General features: G+C 40.9%; 1 pseudogene; it reads left to right on the plus strand.

The window, feature by feature from the left end:
• Positions 1-8,930: 8,930 nt before the first annotated feature.
• Positions 8,931-18,509, plus strand: LOC139573616 (interleukin enhancer-binding factor 2 homolog; annotated as a pseudogene).
• The last annotated feature ends 6,322 nt before the right edge of the window (positions 18,510-24,831 follow it).

The following is a 24,831-nucleotide window of genomic DNA, read 5'->3' on the forward strand; positions in this document are numbered from 1 at the left end:
CAGGATACACTGGGCCGGAACGGCGCACCGGAGACCAAGCGCGCTGAGCTGCCACAATCTACCCTGGCTGGATGCACACTCTAGCGAGGTACTTGCGGAGAGCTGGCATATAGCGCACCGGGCTATGAGAGCGCACTGGAGACACTGTGCGCTTTACCGCATAACACGGTGCCTGACCAGTACCATACTCCTTACGGTAAGCACGGGGAGTTGGCTCAGGTCTATACCTTGACTCTGCCAATCTCCCTGTGTGCCCCCCCAAAAAATGTTTTGGGGGCTGCCTCTCGTGTTTGCTCCGCTGTGCCAACTCCTCGTACTGTCGCCGTTCCGCCTTTTCTGCTTCTAGCTCCTCCTTAGGACGGCGAAATTCACCAGCCTGTGCCCAGGGTCCCTTGCCTTCCAATATCTCCTCCCATGTCCATTCCTCCAGAAAGCGCTACTCCTCCCGGCCACGCTGCTTGGTCCTTTGGTGGTGGGTAGTTCTGTCACGGCCGTCGAAAGAAGTGGACCAAAGTGCGGCATGGTGAGCGTACATTTCCTTTTATTATAGAATGTCGCCAACAAAACAAGAAACAAAATAAATGACCGTGAAGCTTCCGAGAGCTATAGTGCCACTAACAAAGTCAACTACCCACAATCACAGGTGGGAAAAGGGCTGCCTAAGTATGATTCCCAATCAGAGACAACGATAGACAGCTGTCCCTGATTGAGAACCATACCCGGCCAAAACATAGAAACACAAATCATAGAAATAAAGGACATAGAATGCCCACCCAAATCACACCCTGACCAAACCAAAAAGAGACATAAAAAGGCTCTCTAAGGTCAGGGCGTGACACAGAATAGTCCCTGATAACACTAAAGAGGGTTTTTTAGTCTCTCTTACTACAGAGAACCCTTGGTTTGGTTTTGAAAATAATTTTCTGTTAAGTTGAATTTCAAAAGCCGGATAACAACTAGCTCAGAGTTTATGGGATAAGCTATTTTCTCTTTAAGTTGACTTAAATGGTGCAGATCTCAGTTCCTTATCGCTTACGTTCACTGCTCCAACGTTTTTGACTCATCCTACAGTTTATACTTTTATATTGTCTTTGTTGTTTTGTCTTTGTCTGTAGTTTCTCTTAATGCTAGGGGGTTACGAAACAATGTGAAGCGCAAGGTCTTATTTTTATTTGCTAAACAATTTCGAACAGATTTTTGCTTTTTTCAAGAGTCTCACTCAATTTCTACTGATGCCAAATTTTGGAGGTCACAGTGGGACAACGATATTAGGCTATCTCATGGATCTGAACGCTCCACTGGTAATATTCTACACTCGGAATGTGACCCCTTTGGTCACTTTATTTGTCTTGTGATCAGTTACAATGACATTACGCTCATTACTGTAAACTTCTACGGGTACAGCACCAAACTTGAAAATGATGAGTTGCTTGAATCTATAGAGAAACATATACTTCATTGGTTATCTAAATTTCCCAATTCGTTATTATTTATAGGAGGGGACTTTAACATTACTATAGATAATTAATCTGATAGATGGCCCCCAGGTAGGCCAACCAGTCAGAATTTGAGTTTAATACTTTTTATGGAAAAGTTTGATCTTACTGATATATGGAGAGAGAGGTTCCCGGCCGACAGATCGTTCACTTGGAGTAACAAAACAGGTTCCAGAGAGTCCAGAATAGATTTTTGGCTCATATCCAAATGTATTGATAGTGAGTGTGTTACTACAAATATTTGTGCTACTCCCCTCACAATTGATATCAAAATATTTACCCTTGATACTGACCTTGATAGAGCATCCTACTAGAAGCTAAATAGCTTGTAATTAAATAATATTATAGTTAAGTTTGAGGTTAAAGATCTGCTCTCACACTTTTTGGGAAAGGGCTTGTGAAGAAAAATCATATTGCAAGAACTGGGAGCTCTTTCAATTTGAGGTGTCCAAATACCTTAGAAAATATGGTAGGAATCTTGCTACGACCAGAAGAGCTGAGGAGGAAAAGGTGATCATTTAGATAACTTCCCTTTCTCAGAGGTCCCCAGTCGGCCTCTCAGGGGAGGAGAAGATGGAACTAATTGAGTTACAAAATAAACTGGATAATATATATAGATTAAATAAACTGGATAATATATATAGATTAAATAAACTGGATAATATATATATAGATTAAAAGCATGAGCTTTTATTAGATCTAGGAAAAAATGGCTTGAGGGAGAACAGAATTCATCCTAGTTCTTTAGACTTGAGAAATGTCACTCTACAAATAACACTATCCATTGATGGTGTTATTACAGATGACCAAAAATGAGTCGCTAAATATGGTAGCAATTTTTACAGGAAATTGTATAGCTCTATGTACTCCCAGGAATCCACATATATGTTTTTTGACTCACTGAATAATGTTCACTCTATCAGTGATACAGAATCTAACAGTGTGATGAACCCATCAAAGTTGAAGAGATTATAGAGTCTTTCAAACATCGAAAGAACAATAAATCCCCAGATGTTGATGGAATTACATCTGAATTTTTGAAATTATTTTCTGAACAAGTAGCTCCCTTCCTACTTGAAGTCTTTTTAACGAGTATTAAAAACAATGTTCTCCCTCCTACAATAAGTCAGGGGTTAATAACACTGATACCTAAGCCTAAAAAAGAAATGGTGCTCATCGATAACTGGCGTCCAATTTGACTTCTCAATAATGACTATAAGATATAAGCCTTACTACTTGCAAAAATAATTTAATAATCCTGGATGCAATCATTGATGAAACACAGTCTGGCTTTATGAAGAACAGTCATATTTCTAACAATATCAGCCTAGTATTAGACACACTTGACTACTCAGACCTAATAACCGAGGATAGCTTCATATTATTTTTTGATTTTTATAAAGCATTTGACACAGTAGACCATCAGTTCCTCTTCCACTCCCTTGAGAAATTTGTCTTTGGGGATTTTTTCTGTAAGGCTATTAAGACTCTCTTTAGAAATGGTAACAGCTCTGTCAAACAGAAACATGGCACCTCACCTAGATTTGAGTTAAAGAAAGAAATTAGGCAAGGTTGTCCTATCTCTCCGTATCTGTTTTTATTAATCACCCAACTTCTTACAGAATCTTTAACTAATAGTCCTGTACAAGGTATTTCCATAGCTGGTAAAGAAATGATTAAAAGCCAGCTGGCTGACGATACTACACTTTTTCTGAAAGACGCTAACCAAATTCCCATATCGATCAATGTGATACAATCCTTTCCAAAGCATCTTGTCTATATCTTAACATGAATACACGTGAACTCATGGCTGTCAAAGATTGTGACACCTTCATATTATGGTATTCCAGTGAAAGAAGAACTTACATATTTAGGCATAACCATTACTAAGGATCACAAGTCTAGAGGCTTACTAAATTTTAACCCTCTTATTAAAAAACCCCAGAAGAAGCTAAATCAATGGCTACAGAGTGACTTAACTTTAAAAGGAAGAGTCCTAATAACTAAGGCTGAAGGTATCTCTAGGCTAGCATATGGCGCTCTATCTTTATGTCTTGACTGTAAAATAAGCAAGGAGATAGACCAGATGCTTTTCAACTTTCTGTGGAGAAACCGTACCCATTACATTAGGAAAACTGTTAAACTGTTGTAATGAACACTTATGAGTATGGTGGGATGAATTTTCTGGACTTTACTACCTTAAATAATACTTTTAAGATCAATTGGAAAGAACAATTCCTAAGAAGAACCACTTCTATGTGGAATTTTAGTCCTCATCATGTCTTCTCTACTTTTAGTGGCCTTAACTTCATGTTGGTTTGCAATTATAATATTGACAAAGTTCCAGTGAAACTCTCTGCTTTCATCGGCATGTTTTCTTGTCATGGTCCTAAATTTATAAGCATCATTTTTCTCCACAGATATTATTTATGGAATAATTGGGATATATTGTATAAAAATACTTCTTTGTTTTTAGAATATCGGTTCCGAAATAATATCCTATTGGTGAGCCAACTTGTAAATGCAGAGTTTTTTTTTCTTCGTTATAATGAATTCTTATCACTTTACAATATCCCTGTAACACCTAAAGATTTTGCAATTGTTTTAGATGCCATTCCCTCAGGTTTATTGCTTTATTATTCAGGAACGTGTCAAGAGCTGACCCTCAGAACCTACCTTCCATTAACCGTGTTGACTCATTAGTAGGAAAGATTTGTTTGTCTTTTGGTCCATTCAACAACAGAGCGATACGAACCTTGTTTCAGCAGGATGTTGTATCTATATACCTTATGTCATGCCTTATTGGAACGGTTTTGTTGATAGTATCTGTTGGAAAAAGTTTGGATGTTGCCACACACATACCTACTCGTTAACAAAATTAAGGAAGTTTCCTTTAAAAGTATTCATAAATATTATCCTGCCAACCACTATATGATGAAGTTTAAGAAAAACATAAACTCAAATTGTACCTTGTAATGACCATCCAGAAACGGTGTTGCATCTTTTTGGCATTGTATTCATGTAAGGAAACTGTGGCAAGACATCATTAGATTTGTAATTGAACACATTTATGAAGATTTTACACTATTGTGGAGAGATGTACTGCTTGGATGCTTTACCTACAATAGAAATAAGTTGAAACAATTTTATGTAATTAATTTCATTATTCTTTTGGCCAAATTTCTACTCACAAATGTACATTTACAAACAAAACACCACATTTTCTTACCTTACAAAAATAAATTGAACTGTATTTTAAGACAATTAAACACTCTACTAACAAAAACATCTGTTAGAATTATGAGTGTATGTATGTCCCATCAGGTCCTTGTTGTCTTGTTTTGCACACTTTGTACAAAATAATAAAATGCAGTACTACAGGATATTTCTTAACGTAGCTCTTTATTAGCTAGCTATAACTGGCATGTTCACGTATCGCCAACCAGGATCAACTGACCATGACCTAACCATTTGGGTGGTCTTAACCAATCATAGCACAGTATGATATGGCGGTAAAATGCATCCAATTATAATTCAGTACGTTTACACATATGAATATTACACTTGTGTAATGTGATATTGTACCCCCTAGCCCAATTATCCTTTGTATGTTATTTATATATACTTATGTTCCCCCATGTACTTTCTGTACACCTTAGGATGTAGTCTGCCATCAAAATCCAAAGAAGAAGAAGCCGCTGTCAACAGGAAAACACAAGTGAGAAGATGGTGGAACTGGATGTTCTGTTTGAATCAGATGGCGGGTCGAGTGGAGATTTATTTTTTTATTTTTTCACCTTTATTTAACCAGGTAGGCTAGTTGAGAACAAGTTCTCATTTGCAACTGCGACCTGGCCAATATAAAGCAAAGCAGTTCGACACATACAACAACAACACAGAGTTACACATAGAATAAACAAACATACAATCAAAAATACAGTAGAAAAATATATATACAGCATGTGCAAATGAGGTAGGATAAGAGAGGTAAGGCAATAAATAGGCCATGGTGGCGAAGTAATTACAATATAGCAATTAAACACTGGAATGGTAGGATATACAGAAGATGAATGTGCAAGTAGAGATACTGGGGTGCAAAGGAGCAAGATAAATAAATACAGTATGGGGATGAAGTAGATTGGATAGGCTAATTACAGATGAGCTATGTACAGGTGCAGTGATCTGTGAACTGCTCTGACAGCTGGTGCTTAAAGCTAGTGAGGGAGGTAGGAGTCTCCAGCTTCAGAGATTTTTTAAGTTCATTCCAGTCATTGGCAGCAGAGAACTGGAAGGAGAGGCGGCCAAAGGAGGAATTGGCTTTGGGGGTGACCAGTGAGATATACCTGCTGGAGCGCGTGCTATGGGTTCGTGCTGCTATGCTGACCAGTGAGCTTAAATAAGGTGGGGCTTTACCTAGCAGAGACTTGTAGATGACCTGGAGCCAGTGGGTTTGGCGACGAGTATGAAGCAATGGCCAGCCAACGAGAGTGTACAGGTTGCAGTGGTGGGTAAAAAATGGGGCTTTGGTGACAAACGGATGGCACTGCGATAAACTGCATCCAATTTGTTGAGTAGAGTGTTGGAGGCTATTTTATAGATGACATCGCCGAAGCCGAGGATCGGTAGGATGGTCAGTTTTACGAGGGTATGTTTGGCTGCATGAGTGAAGGATGCTTTGTTGCGAAATAGGAAGCTGATTCTAGATTTAATTTTGGATTGGAGATGCTTAATGTGAGTCTGGAAGGAAAGTTTACTGGACGGGCGGGCATGTGGGGGCAGTGATCGGTTGAAGAGCATGCACTTAGTTTTACTTGCATTTAAGAGCAGTTGGAGGCCACGGAAGGAGAGTTGTATGGCATTGAAGCTCATCTGGAGGTTAGTTAACACAGTGTCCAAAGAAGGGCCAGATGTATACAGAATGGTGTCGTCTGCGTAGAGGTGGATCAGAAAATCACCAGCAGCGAGAGTGACATCATTGATGTATACAGAGAAGAGAGTCGGCCCGAGAATTGAACCCTGTGGCACCCCCATAGAGACTGCAAGAGGTCCGGACAACAGGCCCTCCGATTTGACACACTGAACTCTATCTGAGAAGTAGTTGGTGAACCAGGCAAGGCAATCATTTGAGAAACCAAGGCTGTTGAGTCTGCCAATAAGAATGTGGTGATTGACAGAGTCGAAGCCTTGGCCAGGTCGATGAATACGGCTGCACAGTAATGTCTCTTATCGATGGCGGTTATGATATCGTTTAGGACCTTAAGCGTGGCTGAGGTGCACCCATTACCAGCTCTGAAACCAGATTGCATAGCAGAGAAGGTACGGTGGGATTTGAAGTGGTCGGTATCTGTTTGTTGACTTGGCTTTCGAAGACCTTAGAAAGGCAGGGTTGGATAGATATGTCTATAGCAATTTGGGTCTAGAGTGTCTCCCCCTTTGAAGAGGGGGATGACCGCGGCAGCTTTCCAATCTTTGGGAATCTCAGACAATACGAAAGAGAGGTTGAACAGGCTAGTAATAGGGGTTGCAACAATTTCAACAGATCATTTTAAAAAGAGAGGGTCCAGATTGTCTAGCCCGGCTGATTTGTAGGGGTCCAGGTTTTGCAGTTCTTGAAGAACATCAGCTATCTGGATTTGGGTGAAGTAGAAATGGGGGAGGCTAGGGCCTCCCGGGTGGCGCAGTGGTCTAGGGCACTGCATCGCAGTGCTAGCTGCGCCACCAGAGTCTCTGGGTTCGCGCCCAGGCTCTGTCGCAGCCGGCCGCGACCGGGAGGTCCGTGGGGCGACGCACAATTGGCATAGCGTCGTCCGGGTTAGGGAGGGTTTGGCCGGTAGGGATATCCTTGTCTCATCGCGCTCCAGCGACTCCTATGGCGGGCCGGGCGCAGTGCCCGCTAACCAAGGGGGCCAGGTACACGGTGTTTCCTCCGACACATTGGTGTGGCTGGCTTCCGGGTTGGAGGCGCGCTGTGTTAAGAAGCAGTGCGGCTTGGTTGGGTTGTGCTTCGGAGGACGTATGGCTTTCGACCTTCGTCTCTTTCGGCTTTCGACCTACAACTACAACAAAGACCTTCGGCTTTCGACCTACAACTCCCGAGCCCGTACGGGAGTTGTAGCGATGAGACAAGATAGTAATTACTAGCGATTGGATACCACGAAAATGGGATAAAAAATTTAAAGAAAAAAAAAGAAATGGGGGAGGCTTGGGCGAATTGCTGTGGGGAGTGCTGGATCTTCGAAGCAGGGCGCCTATCAAGTGGGTTATGTCTGGGGTGGTGCTAGAAGTGAATGCAAAGGATATATGTGAATAATTGGATCAAGTGGTTGGTGCTCACCATCTGACCCACGTGCTTGATAGAGTGAGGAAGCCCACGTGAATAATTGGATCAAGTGGTTGGTGCTCACCATCTGACCCACGTGCTTGATAGAGTGAGGAAGCCCACTTAATCCATTCTATTGTTTTTTGAAGAAGAGTTTCTCCCTTCTCACGTGTATTTGTGAGATACCCTGTAAAAACCTTCATCCCCAAACCCATGCAGTGTGATAAATGCAAATTATTTGGTCAAGTGTGTATCGATGGGAGGAGTATCATATGCCAGCAGAGCATAAATGCTGCAATTGCAGTGGTGAACGTGGGCCTGAATTCTTGAAGTGCCCTGTTAGTGTGAAGGAGACAGAGGTGGCAAGAATAAGGGCTGTCCAGCATGACTCCTATCCGGAGCTGGTGAGAAGACATAATGGTAGTAAGAATAGAGACACCAGTGAATATTCCTTGTCAACAGAGGGATCCTGACCTGTTGCAAGGTGGACTCTGTAGCGTTTATTGCATTGGTTCTCAACCGCACAGTGCAAATCTGAGAAAATAGGCATCGTTGTGAGTGCGGCTGAATGTGTTTTGGGATTTATGGATTTTGCCCGAGGCTGTGTAGGGATGTTATTTGAACTGTGACTGAAGGAGTGGGTTTGTTTTTTATTTAGTTATTGTCTTTTGTATGATGTCGGGGTCCCCCTCCCTCGCACACACCTTTCCCGCAATATAAAATGTTTGTCTCACTACCTCTTACAGTAGGTGACGGCAATACACAGTAGGTTGTAGTCTGCCATTAAACCCCAAAGAATCCACACACACTAACAAGCCAACGTAGCCGGGTAGAACACTTCTAGCAGCAGAAGTGCACATTTTCCATATAGATTTCAAGGAAGTTTCCACAACGTCTCACACAATGAGGTAAAGTACATATATTTACACGTATGTGATTTAGATAGCTTTCAATAATAAATCACCAAACGCATTTCACCACTAGTTAAAACTTCGCTCGAGGTGTTCTAGCTAGCTAACGTTAGCGCCGTAAGCGTACGCTACGTCGTGTGGCGTACAGAGCTAGCTATCTTGTGCTAGAGCACGCCCCTTATATGTTTATTAATACGTCACTTTCAACGTCGTTTAATGTTACATCATACGTTTCTTTGTGTTCAACACTTTGAATCAAGTTTATGAATGTGTTGTCACTTCTTCATTTGCCAGAGGCGTGAGGGGTCGAGGTCGTGGTGGCCGTTTTGGGGCTTGCGGGGGAGTACCTGTACTAGGGTAAGCACCTTCTGAACACCACACTGAACATTGCAAAGTGTGCGCCCGTAGTAATGTTTGAGGTACATTTATATTTAAACTCAAACCAACTCAGGAAATGCATTGAAATTCGAATGCATTTGGCATTTAGTAAATTCATCTGTGAAATGGCCCTCCCTTTATGATCTCCATCAATTGTAGATTTTTCCCATTTGTCCCTCACATCCCATTTGACCTCACCAAGAATACTTGGTGAGTATTCTTGTTCAGTTTCAAAGAAATGCCATATGTTGTTGTATTGAACACCAAAGTTGTGGTTAATATTACCATCCTTGAGCTTCCACATTTCTTCTCACCACCCTGCTCCACAACACTCTTTAGATGCAGAGTTTCCTTCTACTAGAAATAATTGGACTGATGGGAAGATGTTGCTACTTACATAATACAACATGATGTGTTAATAAATATCTATTTCCCCTTGTCTCAGTGTGGAATAGCCTTCCCTTGCCTGAAGCCTGCCCCTGATGAGACAGCCTTCAGTGAGGCCCTACTGAAGAGGAACCAGGACCTTGGCCCCACCTCTGTTGAACAGGTCCGTTACTAAGCGCACGCACACGTGTTTACATGACCATTTACTATTTTAAACATGTTCACAAGCAGCAGACTGTACAACTGGAGTAATTCAAGTGAGGTGGCCTGACCAGACACTACAGCAGCAAGTGCCTTTTTTTAGTTGTGTGTCTGTAATATAAGCTGGGAATAATATCCACTTATGGTAATGGTCGCTTTCCTGCCGAACTAGATGCGCCGGTGCAGCATTGCATCAACCAATGGTAGCATGCCAAGTCAATCGACTGGGCATCAATTGCTATATCATATGATGCCAAGTCAATCGACTGGGCATCAATTGCTATATCATATGATGTGGTTAGCTAATATGTCTAATACTGTAACGGGAATTTCCATGTGAAGAAAAAAAGCAGGCAGTCATTGATAAAATCTCTGGTTTATTACAAGTTGCAAAGGAGAGACACCTCCAGAACAGGAGCAGAGAAAATGTCTAACAATCCTTCTCTGAGAAGGCCCTTCTATATTAATCACACCGTACCGAATGTTCTTTAAACACAAGCCCGAGAGGCTTGTAGGAAGTCACAACATCAGGGTTGTATATTCATTACGTTTTGCAACAGAAACCGTTTACCTTTAAGAAGCAAATGGAATGAAATGGGGAGAGGCCTACTTGAATTTGTCAAATAGAAACACATTTTCTGTTTGGAGTAAATCGCTTTTGTTGCAAAACATTTTGCTGCAGAATCATCGTAATGAATACACCCCTGCTGCTACAGAATCACACAGTTACCAGGTTTCCATCCTACCTTCTTATGCAAGTAAAGTACATGACGGATAAAAGAAATGTTACGACAGGTCTGATGGAAACAGCAAATTTGTTAACTTTCCAAATGTCGCCAAAACAAAATACGCTAGACGAGGTGGGATCTTTTTGTGTCGGTAAAATTAAGTATGTGAGAGATGGCGGTAGAAATGCCTTTATGTACAAATATTTATTTACTAACCATATCAAAATAAACTGCGATTCACACAAAAATATTTTGTGCTCCTCTCACTACGACTCGGGAAAACATGGTTTATTTGGCTACAGATGAAATATGTTATGAACATTACAGGGTGGTTAAGCGCACGGTGATGAGCTTGATGTTCCTTTCCAATAAATATTGAGGGTTTTATTCTGATGACATGATGATCAATGTTTGGCTACCATTTAACAAACAAAAATAATCTCTCTCTCATCATGTAGGTAGCCTACCTGCACTGTATCTGTGAGCTGTTGGCTAAAGTGCACGTGCCAAGACCAGAGATTTGCTGTATAACGCAACATTTCTTACCAAACCAACAGTCGATTTGAGAATGTGATAGAAACCCATTTAACTTGTATTTTTTTATTCAGTACATGAGAATTGAACCGCAAAAGTTATTATGTGCACTACGTCATCACGCAGAGACTGTTATCCGTAACAAGTCAATTTGATGGAAACACATCTCTGGTGAGAGAATTGATTTAGTTTGTATGCAGATTTTAGAATATTCACATGAAAATCTGTTGCCAATTGGATAGAAGCGTAACTACTGTCAGTAAAAACTAAATGCACAACATTCAACACTTGGCAGACATTTGATACAGGTCAAAGGTAAAATCATCAGTACATAGTTACATCAGATAATGATAGATTAACAGGCGCCAAATGGCTTCATTAAATATGGTACTTAAACATTCATGGTTAACTCCTTTTTCCCTTCCCCAAGGGAATGCTTCTGTCTGCATGGGGAGCCACAGATACAATCTACTGCAGCCATCATCCTCCACATACCACACCCGTTCTGCCAGTCACATTCTATTAAAGGTCCCCAAAGCACACACGTCCCTGGGTCGCTCGACCTTTCAGTTCGCTGCAGCTAGGGACTGGAACGAGCTGCAACAAACACTTAAACTGGACAGTTTTCTCAATCGCTTCATTCAAAGACTCAATCGTGGACACTCTTACCGACAGTTGTGGCTGCTTTGTGTGATGTATTTGTAGTCTCTGCCTTCTTGCCCTTTGTGGTGTTGTTTGCCCAATAATGTTTACCCTGTTTTGTGCTTCTGCCGTGTTGTGCTTCTACCATGTTGTTGCTACCATGCTGTGTTGCTGCCATACTATGTTGTTGTCTTAGGTCTCTCTTTATGTAGTGTTGTCTCTCTTGTCGGGATGTGTGTTTTGGAGGAGGCCTTTTGGTAGGCTGTAATTGTATTAAGAATTTGTTCATAACTGGCTTGCTTAGTTAAATAAATACAAATAAATGTTTATTACCTATCAATCTATATCCACAGTAACTCAAATACAGGTATATAGTTACTATAATTTCCCATTACAAATACCTAATTGTTGTAAGATCTGGCATGTGTCTGCAATGTTTACGGGCAAGAACTGTTGTGGCTGTGATGTGGGTTTCAAGTGCTCAAGATGTTGTGTGTGTTTATGGCAGTTTGATTTCAGACACTTGGTGGCAGCCTACTCCATAGTTTAGTGGTGCCCGATGTGTTACTTCACTCCAGCTGTGTGCTTCATAGACCAGTGTTTCTTAACCCATTTTGAACCAGTATCCAGGATGACACCAATTAAACTAGCACATTAGAACTGCCATCAGACAGTAGTTTTAAAACCTTTTCTCTCTGTCTTCTAGTCATCCATCTTGTCACTGGTCAACAGGATCACCAACGTCATTGACAACGTCATCGTTTCAGCTGGGGCTGATGAAGTGGTACGTACTACAGTGTCAGATTTGATCTCAACGGAGAAATAGTTTGGTGAATCCTCAAATGCAGGGATGAGGGAATTTCAAACAAGTTAGTTGAGTTGAATGTAACATTGTTTTCATACTTTTCTAACTCTAGGAAATTGAGGAAATGAGACAGGTGGGCTGGCTCCTACAAGAAAGGCACCATGACAACAGGACACAATGTTGCAGACCTTGCTGTCATTCTGAAGATATTGCCTTCTGGAAAGTTTTTACCTAAATGCATTTCTAATGCCCCTATTACGTGATAATCACTACTCTGAGGAAATGGGGTAGTGGATGGAACACGGTCAAAACTGACCACTAATATGACTGTTTCTCCCAGTGGAGACAGTGACCGCGCTGGGCACCAAGGTAGTGGAGACCCTACGCACACAGGACCCTTCGGAAGGTAATGCACATCACTTTTCTTTACATTATCATCAGTCTTTTCCTCATACATCTCCCCTCAGAAACAATCTGAGATTATGACCTTGGTAAACTACAGTATGTGTTTGAATATGTTTCCCCAGTACTCTCCATGCTGCCCAATGAGATGGGCTTTGAGATCAGTTCGGCCGACGCCACCGTGAAGATCCTCATTGCCACCGTGCCCCACAACATGCGCAAGCTGGAGCCTGATGTGCACAGTACATATAGTTTAGCGAGGATTAACAGTCACACTCTTACAATGGATGGGGGATGAAGGGTGGATGGAGGCATCCAGAGATATGGGGATGGTTTAGCTGTTAACCTTTCACCTCTACTGTCTGTACCCTCTGATCAAAGAAGCCAGTCGCTGAAGTATTGCTATTATAGCTGACGTGAGGGACTAAAACATCAATGTCAGGCAGGTTTAGCCAGATATATTGAGTGATTTCTGTCTGCCTCCCTTCTCCACAGTCGATATGAAGCTCCTGCAGAACTCCCTGGCTGCCGTTCGCCAAGCTCGCTGGTTTGAAGAAAATGCCTCCCACTCCACGTGAGCTGCCACTGCGAACACCCAACCACCTATGGTTTCATCAGTAGTTTATATTTTTTCCTGTAAATTTTGGAATGACATATTGTTTATGTTAAATGTACCTATCCAAACATGTCAATTTGTCTGTGTGTGTGTGTGTGTGTGGGGGGGGGGTCTGGTTCTGGCCTATCAGGGTGAAGGTCCTGGTCAGTTTGCTGAAGGACCTGAGGACCCGCTTCCCAGGGTTTGAACCCCTTACCCCCTGGATGTTGGACTTACTGGTGAGCCCCATGCACAGCTGTTTGCATACACTCAATTTATCGATTTTATGTTGTATGCCTGTCCTGACCCTATTTTAGCATACTGGTTGTAGAGTTTGTGTGTTGAACCTGAAGAGGTGTAAAAACCACTCCCATATGTTAGTGTCCTCATTAGACTTCAGTGTGGGCATAATATTTGGATTTCCTGGACCTCATGTAGTGGACATGCTCCTGACAAGCTTCATTTGGAGGAGAGGTTTTGGTTTGCTCAGCAGTTGGATACGCACTCAAGAGTCTCTGGGTGTCATTCATTACCCAAGCAAACTGCACTTTACGAGGCCGAAGAAATGGCCAGCCCTGCTATTTTAGCGTTGACACAACAGTCAATATGTGTACTGGCACAAGATGCTGCCTGCCTGCTTAGTCTGTTTTTCCGTGGTGAAGATTTTCGGTTTCTCTCTCTCTCTCTCTCTCTCTCTCTGTCCAGGGTCACTCTGCAGTCATGAACAACCCCAGCAGACAGCCACTAGCCCTCAATGTGATCTTCAGGCGGAGCCTGCAGATGCTGTCATCAGGGCTTTTCTTGCCTGGTTCAGCTGGGATCGCAGACCCCTGTGAGAATGGACACTACCGTGTATTCACTGTCATGAACCTGGAGCAACAGGTACTTACCTGCCGGCCTCTCTCCATTACATTTACATGTTTTGTCATTTAGCAGATGCTCTTATCCAGAGCAATTTAACAGGAGCAATTAGGGTTGAGTGCCTTGCTCAAGGGCACAAAGACATATTTTTCACCTAGTCGGCTCTGGGATTCAAACCAGCAACCTTTTGGTTACTGGCTCAGCACTCTTAAGCGCTATGCTACCCGCCGGCCTGTCTCTTATCCTATCTTGTAAGAGTGTAAACCTGTACTTTCTGAATGCAATCTTGAATTATTGTTTGATTTCTGTTTTTTTTGCTTGTCTAAACCGTAGTCTGCGAGACAGTAGTCGTGGCCTAATTTGTAATACTAAGGTAACAAACAATACATTTTCAGTGTGTTCTCCACATTATACCAAGATGCTGACATAATATTTGCTCTGTCCAGGACATGGTGTGCCTCACTGCTCAGACCCTGGTGAGGTTGCTGTCTCATGGCGGCTACATGAAGATTCTGGGTCTGGATGGAGACGCTAGCTGTAAGTCAACTCACCTGAACATGAGGCATTTGCAGCACTTTTATTAATGATTGAACTTTCTCCCCCACGCACGTTTACCTGTTCTGTCCTCTCTGGTCAGATCTGGTGGTGGAGACATCCACGTGGGATGTGACAGTGAAGCCTTCTGAGAAGGCGTATGAGAAGATGCCGGAGTTGGAATTGGAGGTGGATGATGTTGATAGTGATGTAGAAATGGAGGGCATGGATGCTAAAGAGGGCATGGACGCTAAAGAGTGATTGTGGTAAAGGGCTTTATTCAGTTTATCATTCGACTGTGTTGCATGGTCCCCTTCTGAGGAGGGATGGGGATTTATATTTTATTTTTGTACCGTCTCCTACCCGCGCCCAGTTTAAGGGCTTGTTTTGTTTTCAGACAAACCTGATACTAGGAACACAAGGTGTGGCTTCCTATGTTTCATTTCATATCAAGTCTTGTTAACAGAAATTGAACTATTTTCTCTTGGCTTATTGTGTCAAAGATTTTGATTAAAAAAAAGTTGAATTGGAAAATCTTATTTCTATGGTCACTCCCAATTGATGGTGCTCCAGTGTACAGTTTCTCACTGAGCTGGCTGTCAAAAATGGATAGATCATGTCAGTTTGGTGTCTGAAGATACTGAGCAGCCAGTGGAGACCAGACGTGTCTCTGTTTATGTTATCTGGACTATTACATACAGCGGTGGTGTTGTCAGTAATAACTGGGCTTTAATCAATGAACCCAATTACGGAGTCCCTTGACAGAAGAACTGCAAAATGTCATAATCAGTTAGAGGAGCTGTGATGGGAGGGGGAGGCAGTAAGCTGCTAGCACTCAGCAATTAAACCCAAGGCTGGCTAATTGAGGTTTTCTCTGGCTAGACGGAGATCGAGCCATGGCTGATAGAATATCATCTATTTTGTTTGATATGAGTGCACAAAATACTATGCTATTGGTATGAAATCTTTAAAGTATCTGTTTCAGTGCTTTCGTAAGCCATTGAACTCAAGGATTTATTCTGTCCCACACATCGAACAGAGCTTTTTCAATATTTAAACTTTTTCTTGAATAATTAAGCCGAAAAAACATGCCGTAGTTATTGTTGATACTCCAGCTGACTAACCACATCCTCTTCAAATGGAATGTTGCAACTGTGGTTTTGGAGTACTTGTCCTCAGACGGCAGAGGTTTAAACTTTTGCATCCTTCTGAGGGTTCCAACCATTCTGAGAAAAAACATAGCTGGATGTTTAAGGAATTTTATTCCTATATGTTAGCAACCAATTCAATTAAAACACTCGGCCCATACATAAGAATTTGTAAGATACTTATTAGCATAAAATGGACAGAAACCAGTCTCAAAATCAATCAATCAATAGCGTTTATTCTCGAGAGTACTGATCATAGTACAATTTACATCAGGTTATATAATAAAACTGACGTCATAGGTTTTAAAATGTCCTTCCTCCTCTCGGATACAATGGCAGTACAGTTAGCGTTCTTATTGTCTGCCACCTGTTAAACAATCTGCAACCAGCCCAAGGTCTCACCCCTCCCTGGGTAGAGACAGAATTTCCTGTAAGGAACACATCATTCCAGCCTGTCTGAAGATAACTCCATTCTTTCTAACAAGGAACACATTATATTCAGCATTATGATTATAATAAGATTCATTCATCCATACAGTAACATAGTAGTATTCTGTTTAGTTATAATTCTAAGTCAAATGTATACATATTTAGTCATTATCCATAAAAATCCCGTAACACTGGATAGACTACTTTTGTGTCAAAATAACAGAAATGATGCTGTTTTTTTTCTCTTGGACCTTGACCATGGTTAGCTTTTCAATGGGTTGTTGATTTGCAGTATTTGTCCACTCGTACCTGTATGCAGTTTGAAAATGGCATATTTGGACACTAATAAGCTTCTAAATTGGAACGCTGTACAGTAACATGCTATACGTGAAATCAGAGCTCTGGATCTGCGTTTCACAGCTCTATATTGGTTTTGACAGACAGCTCTATATTGGTTTTGACAGACAGCCGTTCTGAACTTGAGCACCGCGTAGGACAACAAGTTGCCCCCATCCCTCCCGCTAATTGGGCAGGTAGCCTAGTGGTTAGAGCGTTGGGCCAGTAACTGAAAGGTTGCTAGATCGAATCCCAGAGCTGACAAGGTAAAAATCTGTCTTTCTGCCCCTGAACAAGGCAGTTAACCCTCTGCCATTGTAAATAAGAATTTGTTCTTAACAGCGTAGTTAAATAAATGTTAAATATAAAAAATAAATTACGTCTTTTGTATTCTCTATGTATTTTCAAAGATGAGACATTGACAACTATTAATAAATATGGCTTTGCTGTCATACACGCAAGCCAAACACCGTGAGTACAAATGGGCACTTCACATTACCATATGAAACTTGTAATATACAGTGTTCATGGTTTATGATCACTATGTTTGTACAGTTACAATATGTTATGTGGTTATACCCTTGGTTGTACTGAACAGAATGAGTCCATGTTTGTTGTATTGTGAAGAACATTTGCTGTGGACCATGCATCTGAATGCACTCATGACAACATTCTATGCTCACAAATTACGACCTGCTTCTCTGAATTGCCTTGTGAAAGCATAACACTGTAAGATCATATTTTATCATTTTGCTAGTCATATTGGCAATAGAACAAGCTTTCAAATTATGCCCACCTGACCCAGATTGCGATTTATATTGGGCAGTTTTTTGATTGCGTAAACAACCGTAATTGTGTAAAGGATGGATGAACTGCTGTGTTCCAAACAACTACAAGTGTTCTTGCTCAAGTTCCTCAATGGCAGAGCAAGGAGACAGTAAATATAAAATGCACCAAAAGAATCAACAGTCATGTTTGGATTGTCCTGTCAGGTGAACTGTTGTCCTTACCTTTAGTCTTAATATCCCCATAATCTCAACTGTTCCCTTTTAATAGCTGCCATGGGTATACATATGATTTCCATATTTCTTCTGTAAGAAACATTTCAATTCATCCCTATCCATATAGGCCAATTCCCACACATGTAATTCAGCAATGTATGTCTATGGAATTCAATGACTGGGGACAATGTAATTAAATCTGCATGATAGAATTTGGCCTTCAGCAGTGGCTATCCCGTTGCTATGCTGTAGCAGAGCCATTCTGATAAGAATAGAAAAAAGTAAAATGACTGCAGGCAAAACAATTATAATTCAAAACCGATTTGACATGTTGGAGCTGATATGTGACGAGAGAGGTGTGTGTATGTATGTTATATATATATATATGCCTAGGGCTGTGACTGTCATGGAATTTTGGATGACGGTTATTGGTCAGCCAAATGACCGTGGTCAAAATTATAATCGTGAATAGCAAAATATATATATTTAATACGCACATTCTCTCGTCCGCTCCTGACTGACTGTATGTGCTGTGCTGCTGCAGGGAGGGGGTGTTACCTAGGAAACTAGACTTGTTTGCTACAACACCATGTTGTGCATTGCTGAAATAAACAAAGTTTCATGTTGCAAAGGGTCCATGTTACTGCGGAAACTGACTCAACCGCATGAATGCCCGGCCGTCCCGTCTTCAGTCAGCTGTTGTTTTTTTACGGTTATGGCAGTTATTTTATTTTCATGACGGTCTTCATCCTTAATCGTTGGTTACACAATTATACGGTAATTGTGTCAGCCTGTAAATAAAAAAAGATCTGAGGCTTTAAAAATAAATAGTAGAATAATCAACTTTGTTAAAATGTTTTACTTGAACCAAAGCATTAATTTTTAATTCCATTACAGAATGTGAGACCTAACCTGGTGGAAACGGGGATGTAGGCTAGTATGTACCAGAGGAAAAGTCACGGCTCCATGATGATAGCAGACAGCCATGTTCAAAAGCTTGGGATGAGATGTCAGGTTGTTTTTTTGTTTTAGTGTGTGCTGGCTTTGTGACCCTAAACTCATTTTTATCTTTTTATTTCAAAAAGTAGGATTTCTTTCCAATCTAATAAAATGATGCAGCACAGAAAGAAGATGAATGTCAAATTCGCTCAACAGCAAGCATTAATATGTTTTGTTGACGTTCAGGGACACTGATGAGCATCTTGCCCTGAGCCGATGGGGAGGGTACGGAATGTGAATTTTGCACACAATCTGCTGAGACAGATTGAGTGAACTGAGTCGTTCTTTCACTCAGGAACTCTCTTCTTCCCTCCCAGTCGGCATCTCATGGGAACAACAGTGAGACGTAACAGAAACCTAATTTGCAGCAGGGTATAATGCTGTCCCAGTGCCATATTCATTTTGCCAACCAGGTAATCTGTTCATGTGGGACAAAATGCACCTTATATGAGCTTCTTTTGTGGTGATCTTCTGGAAAACGGCCACCCATAACTATTGTAACATGAAATCTTTAGTCTTCTACTGGCAGCCCGGTGAATGTGATATGGTCATTGATATAGATCTAATTAATTACATACAATTGAAGTCGTAAGTTTTCTTACACTTATGTTGGAGTCATTAAAACTTGTTTTTCAACCACTCCACAAATTTCTTGTTAACAAACTATAGTTTTGGCAAGTCGGATAGGACATCTACTTTGTGCATGACACAAGTAATTTTTCCAGCAATTGTTTACAGACAGATTATTTATTTTATAATTCACTGTATCACAATTCCAGTGGGTCAGAAGTTTACATACACTAAGTTGACTGTGCCTTTAACCAGCTTAGAAAATTCCAGAAAATTATGTCATGGCTTTAGAAGCTTCTGATAGGCTAATTGACATCATTTGAGTCAATTGGAGGTGTACCTGTGGATGTATTTCAAGGCATACCTTCAAACTCAGTGCCTCTTCGCTTGACATCATGGGAAAATCAAAAGAAATCAGCCAAGACCTCAGAAAAAGTTTTTTTTCCAAACGCCTGAAGGTACCACGTTCATCTGTACAAACAATAGTATGCAAGTATAAACACCATGGGACCACGCAGCCGTCATACCGCTCAGGAAGGAGACGCATTCTGTCTCCTAGAGATGAATGTACTTTGGTGCGAAAAGTGCAAATCAATCCCAAAACAACAGCAAAGGACCTTGTGAAGATGCTGGAGGAAACAGGTACAAAAGTATCTATATCCACAGTAAAACGAGTACTATATCGACATAACCTGAAAAGCCACTCAGCAAGGAAGAAGCCACTGCTCCAAAACCACCATAAAAAAGCCAGACTACGGTTTGCAACTGCACATGGGGACAAAGATCATACTTTTTGAAGAAATGTCCTCTGGTCTGATGAAACAAAAATAGAACTGTTTGGTCAGAATGACCATCGTTATGTTTGGAGGAAAAAGGGGGAGGATTGCAAGCCGAAGAACACCATCACAACCGTGAAGCATGGGAGTGGCAGCATCATGTTGTGGAGGGTCTGGTGCACTTCACAAAATAGATGGCATCATAAGGAAGGAGAATTATGTGGACATATTGAAGCAACATCTCAAGACATCCGTCAGGAAGTTAAAGCTTGGTCACAAATGGGCAAAGTTCTGGCAAAATGGCTTAAGGACAGCAAAGTCAAGGTATTGGAGTGGCCATCACAATGCCCTGACCTCAATCCTATAGAAAATTTGTGGGAAGAACTGAAAAAGTGTGTGCGAGCAAGGAGGCGTACAAACCTGACTCAGTTACACCAGCTCTGTCAGGTGGAATGGGCAAAATTCACCCAATTTATTGTGGGAAGCTTGTGGAAGGCTACTCAAAACGTTTGACCCAAGTTAAACTATTTAAAGGCAATGCTACCAAATACTAATTGAGTGTATGTAAACTTCTGACCCACTGGCATTGTGATGAAAGAAATAAAAGCTGAAATAAATCATTCTCTCTACTATTATTCTGATATTTCACATTCTTAAAATAAAGTGGTGATCCTAACTGACCGAAGACAGGGAATTTTTACTAGGATTAAATGTCAGGAATTGTGAAAAACTGAGTTTAAATGTATTTTGCTGAGGTGTATGTAAACGTCCTACTTCAACTGTATATACCATATATATCTTGGCTGTATTGGGTACTCCTATTTATCCTAAAATAGCCCAATACTGGAAACTACAGTACATGGAAAAATTGCCACAGCCGCACTTAGGTTTGCTTAGCATGGAGCCCTGAGGAGTGGTGCAGTAATCTGTTCTTGGGTACTCCTTCCTACACTTTCCCTGATAAGGAGAGAGAGGTGCAGGGCTAGAGGGCACCAGAGAGGAAGCTGACATGACAGACTCCCACACTTTGTTAACCCACTAATGGACATTCCTCCCCACCACTAACCCCTTCATTGCACGGACTTGTCTGTGTTAGCAAAAATGAGGAAGGAAACATAATGCAGGAACAGATAGATCGAAATTGTGATGAAAAGCAACTATATTAACCATAGATGAAAATGAAATAGAATGTATACATATCTAGGTGTCCATCTAATTGGTGATAGATTTTCATGCAAATATTTTCAAAATCTCCATTAAGAAAATATGCGTATTTTCCCACCAGTGGTGTTTCCACCAAACTGACTTGTTGCGGATAAAAATCAGTACATGATGATGTAGTGCACACAAAATTGAAAGTTCAATGTGTTTCCATTGCTTTTTCAATTCTACAGATAGTTTTGTCACAAGAACCGTTGCTTTAAATAGCAAATTTGTCTACTCTGGTCTTGGCACGTGCACTCTAGCCAACAGCTTGCAGATACAGTGCAGGTAGGCTAGTCTACATGATGAGATTATTATGGATAAGAGCAAGAATTGTTTTATTTGTCAAATGGCAGTCTAGCATTGTTCATCATGTCAAGACCCTTGATATTTATTGGAAAGGAGCATCAAGCTCATCGTCCACTTTCACAACCCTATGAAGTTCATCATATAATTTATTTAATCTTTAGCATAATAAATGGTATAGTTTCCTGAGTCATAGACCAACCGCCATATTGAGTGACTCTAAGTTTGCTTCAATATGATGGTTATTATATCAATATTTGTGAATAAAGGCATTTCTACCGCTATTTCTCGCATACTTAATTTTACAGACACAAAATGATCCCACCATGTTGAACGAACAAATTCTGTCGGTATTTATAACATTGTACTGAAACTTCCTGTTTCCATCTCTAAGCTGTTGTGATTTTTTTTTTGTATGATATGACTTTACTCTAAAAACTGTGGATGGAAATGTACTAACAGAGACAGAGGAAATAATGTTCAAAAATAATGGTGGCACAGTGCCAGAGCTCTCTATGATTTCCCTCGTCTGTAGTGGAACAAGAAAAGGTTTTCTTGTTACCGGTTGGCTTTGATCTAAAGGTCATGGTTAAATATGAAATATTCAGTGATCAAGCAAGTGAAAAGGGTATATAGCAGCATCTGCTAGTCTGTGCTTGCACAAAATACAGTGCCTTCAGAAAGTATTCACACCCCTTGACTTTTTCCACATTTTGTGTTACAGCCTGAAATTAAAATGGATTAAATAGAGATTGTTTGTCACTGGCCTACACACAATAACCCATAATGTCAAAGTGGAATTATACTGAAGAAAAATATAAATGCAATATGCAACATACATAGGCCCACCCACTTGGGAGCCAGTACCAGCCAATCAGAATGAGTTTTTCCCCACAAAGGGCTTTACCACAGACAGAAATACTCCTCAGTTTCACCAGCTGTCCGGGTGGCTGGTCTCAGACGATCCCGCAGGTGAAGAAGCAACATTTGAAGGTCCTGAGCTGGCGTGGTCACACGTGGTCTGTGGTTATGAGGCCGGTTGGACATACTGCCAAGTTATCTAAAATGACGCTGGAGGTGGCTTATGGTAGAGAAATGAACATTTAAATTTGTGCAGTCAGCATACCAATTGCGCACTCCCTCAACTTGAGACATCTGTGGCATTGTATTGACTGACAAAACTGCACATTTTAGTGGCCTTTTATTGTCCCCAGCACAAGGTGCACCTGTGTAATGATCATGCTGTTTAATCAGCTTCTTGATATGCCACACCTGTCATGTGGATGGATTATCTTGGCAAAGGAGAAATGTTCACTAACAGGGATGTAAACAAATTTGTGCACAAAATTTGAGAGAAATAAGATTTTTGTGCATATGGAACATTTCTGCTATCTTTTATTTCAGCTCATGAAACATGTGACCAACTCCTTACATGTTGCATTTATATTTTTGTTTAGTATATGTTTTTAGATTTTTTATTAATAAAAATAAATAGCTGAAATGTATTGAGTCAATAAGTATTCAACCCCTTTGTTATGTCAAGCCTAAATAAGTTCAGAAGTAAAAATGTGCTTCACAAGTCACAAATTGCATGGACTCACACTGTGTGCAATAATAGTGTTTAACATTATTTTTGATTGACTACCTCATCTCTGTACCCAGACATACAATTATATGTAAGGTCCCTCAGTCGAGCAGTGAATTTCAAACACAGATTCAACCACGAAGACCAGGTAGGTTTTCCAATGCCTTGCAAAGAAGTGCACCTATTGGTAGATGAGTATACATTTCAATAGCACACATTGAATATCCCTTTGAGCATGGTGAAGTTATTAATTACACTTTGGATGGTGTATTAATACACCCAGTCACTAGAAAGATAGACAGGCATCCTTCCTAACTCAGTTGCCGGAGAGGAAAGAAACTGCTCAGGGATTTCACCATGAGGCTAATGGTGACATGAGTTTCATGGTTGTGATAGACAACTGAGGATGGATCAACAACATTGTAGTTACTCCACAATACTAACCTAAATGACAGAGTAAAAAGAAGGAAGCCTGTACATAATACAAATATCCCAAAACATGCATCCTGTTTGCAACAAGGCACTAAAGTAATAGAATAAAAATACATGGAATAGAGCTACGTGTAACGGATGTGAAATGGCTAGTTAGTTAGCGGTGCTGCGCGCTAATAGCGTTTCAATCGGTTACGTCACTTGCTCTGAGACTTGAAGTAGGGTTTCCCCTTGCTCTGCAAGGGCCGCGGCCTTTGTGGAGCGATGGGTAACGATGCCTCGTGGGCGACCGTTGTTGATGTGTGCAGAGGGTCCCTGGTTCGCGCCCGGGTCGGGGTGAGGGGACGCCGTAAAAGTTAAAACTGTTACATACGTACAGGCTATATCATATAGGAAAACCTAGTTCAGTATGCTTTCCAACAGACATTGGGAGACAAATTCATCTTTCAGCAGGATAATAACCTAAAACACAAGGCCAAATATACACTGGAGTTGCTTACCAAGACAACATTGAATGTTCATGAGAGGCCTAGTTACAGTTTGGACTTGAATCGGGTTGAAAGTCTATGACAAAACTAGAAAATGGCTGTCTAGCAATGATCAACAACCAACTTGGCAGACCTTGAATCATTTTTTTAATAATAATGTGCAAATATTGTACAATCCAGATGTGGAAAGCTCTTAGAGACTTACCTAGAAAGACTCACAGCTGTAATCGCTGCCAAAGGTGATTCTAACATGTTTTGACTCGGATGTAAATACTTTTGTAAATTAGATATTTCTGTATTTCATTTTCAATTCATTTGCAAACATTTCTAAAAACATATTTTAACTTTGTCATGTGATTATGGGGTATTGTATGTAGATGGGGAAACAAAATCTATTTAATCAATTTAGAAATTCAGGCTGTAACACAATGTGGAATAATTCAGAGGTTATGAATACTTTCTGAAAGCACTGTAATTGGGGATGTGTTCTCAAACCACAGCCTTGGAGAGTAATTTAGAGATTGAAGAAAAAGTGACAGCGATTCTGGGGGAGAATTCGATAATGAGTGTGTTAGATATAGATATGGGGAAATATAGAAAGGAGAGTAGTGTGTGTTAATAGGTTACAACTGTTGCATCCTGTTAAGTGGTACTTTATCTGCATTTTACATGTGCTCTGTCTATGCATGTCTATAAGTGAGCAGGGTAGAGGCGAGGGAAACCGACATGGCATAGCACTGGTGTCATCTTGGCCACAAGGGAGAT

Source organism: Salvelinus alpinus, chromosome 4 (assembly GCF_045679555.1).
Source record: "Salvelinus alpinus chromosome 4, SLU_Salpinus.1, whole genome shotgun sequence".
Taxonomy (NCBI): domain Eukaryota; kingdom Metazoa; phylum Chordata; class Actinopteri; order Salmoniformes; family Salmonidae; genus Salvelinus; species Salvelinus alpinus.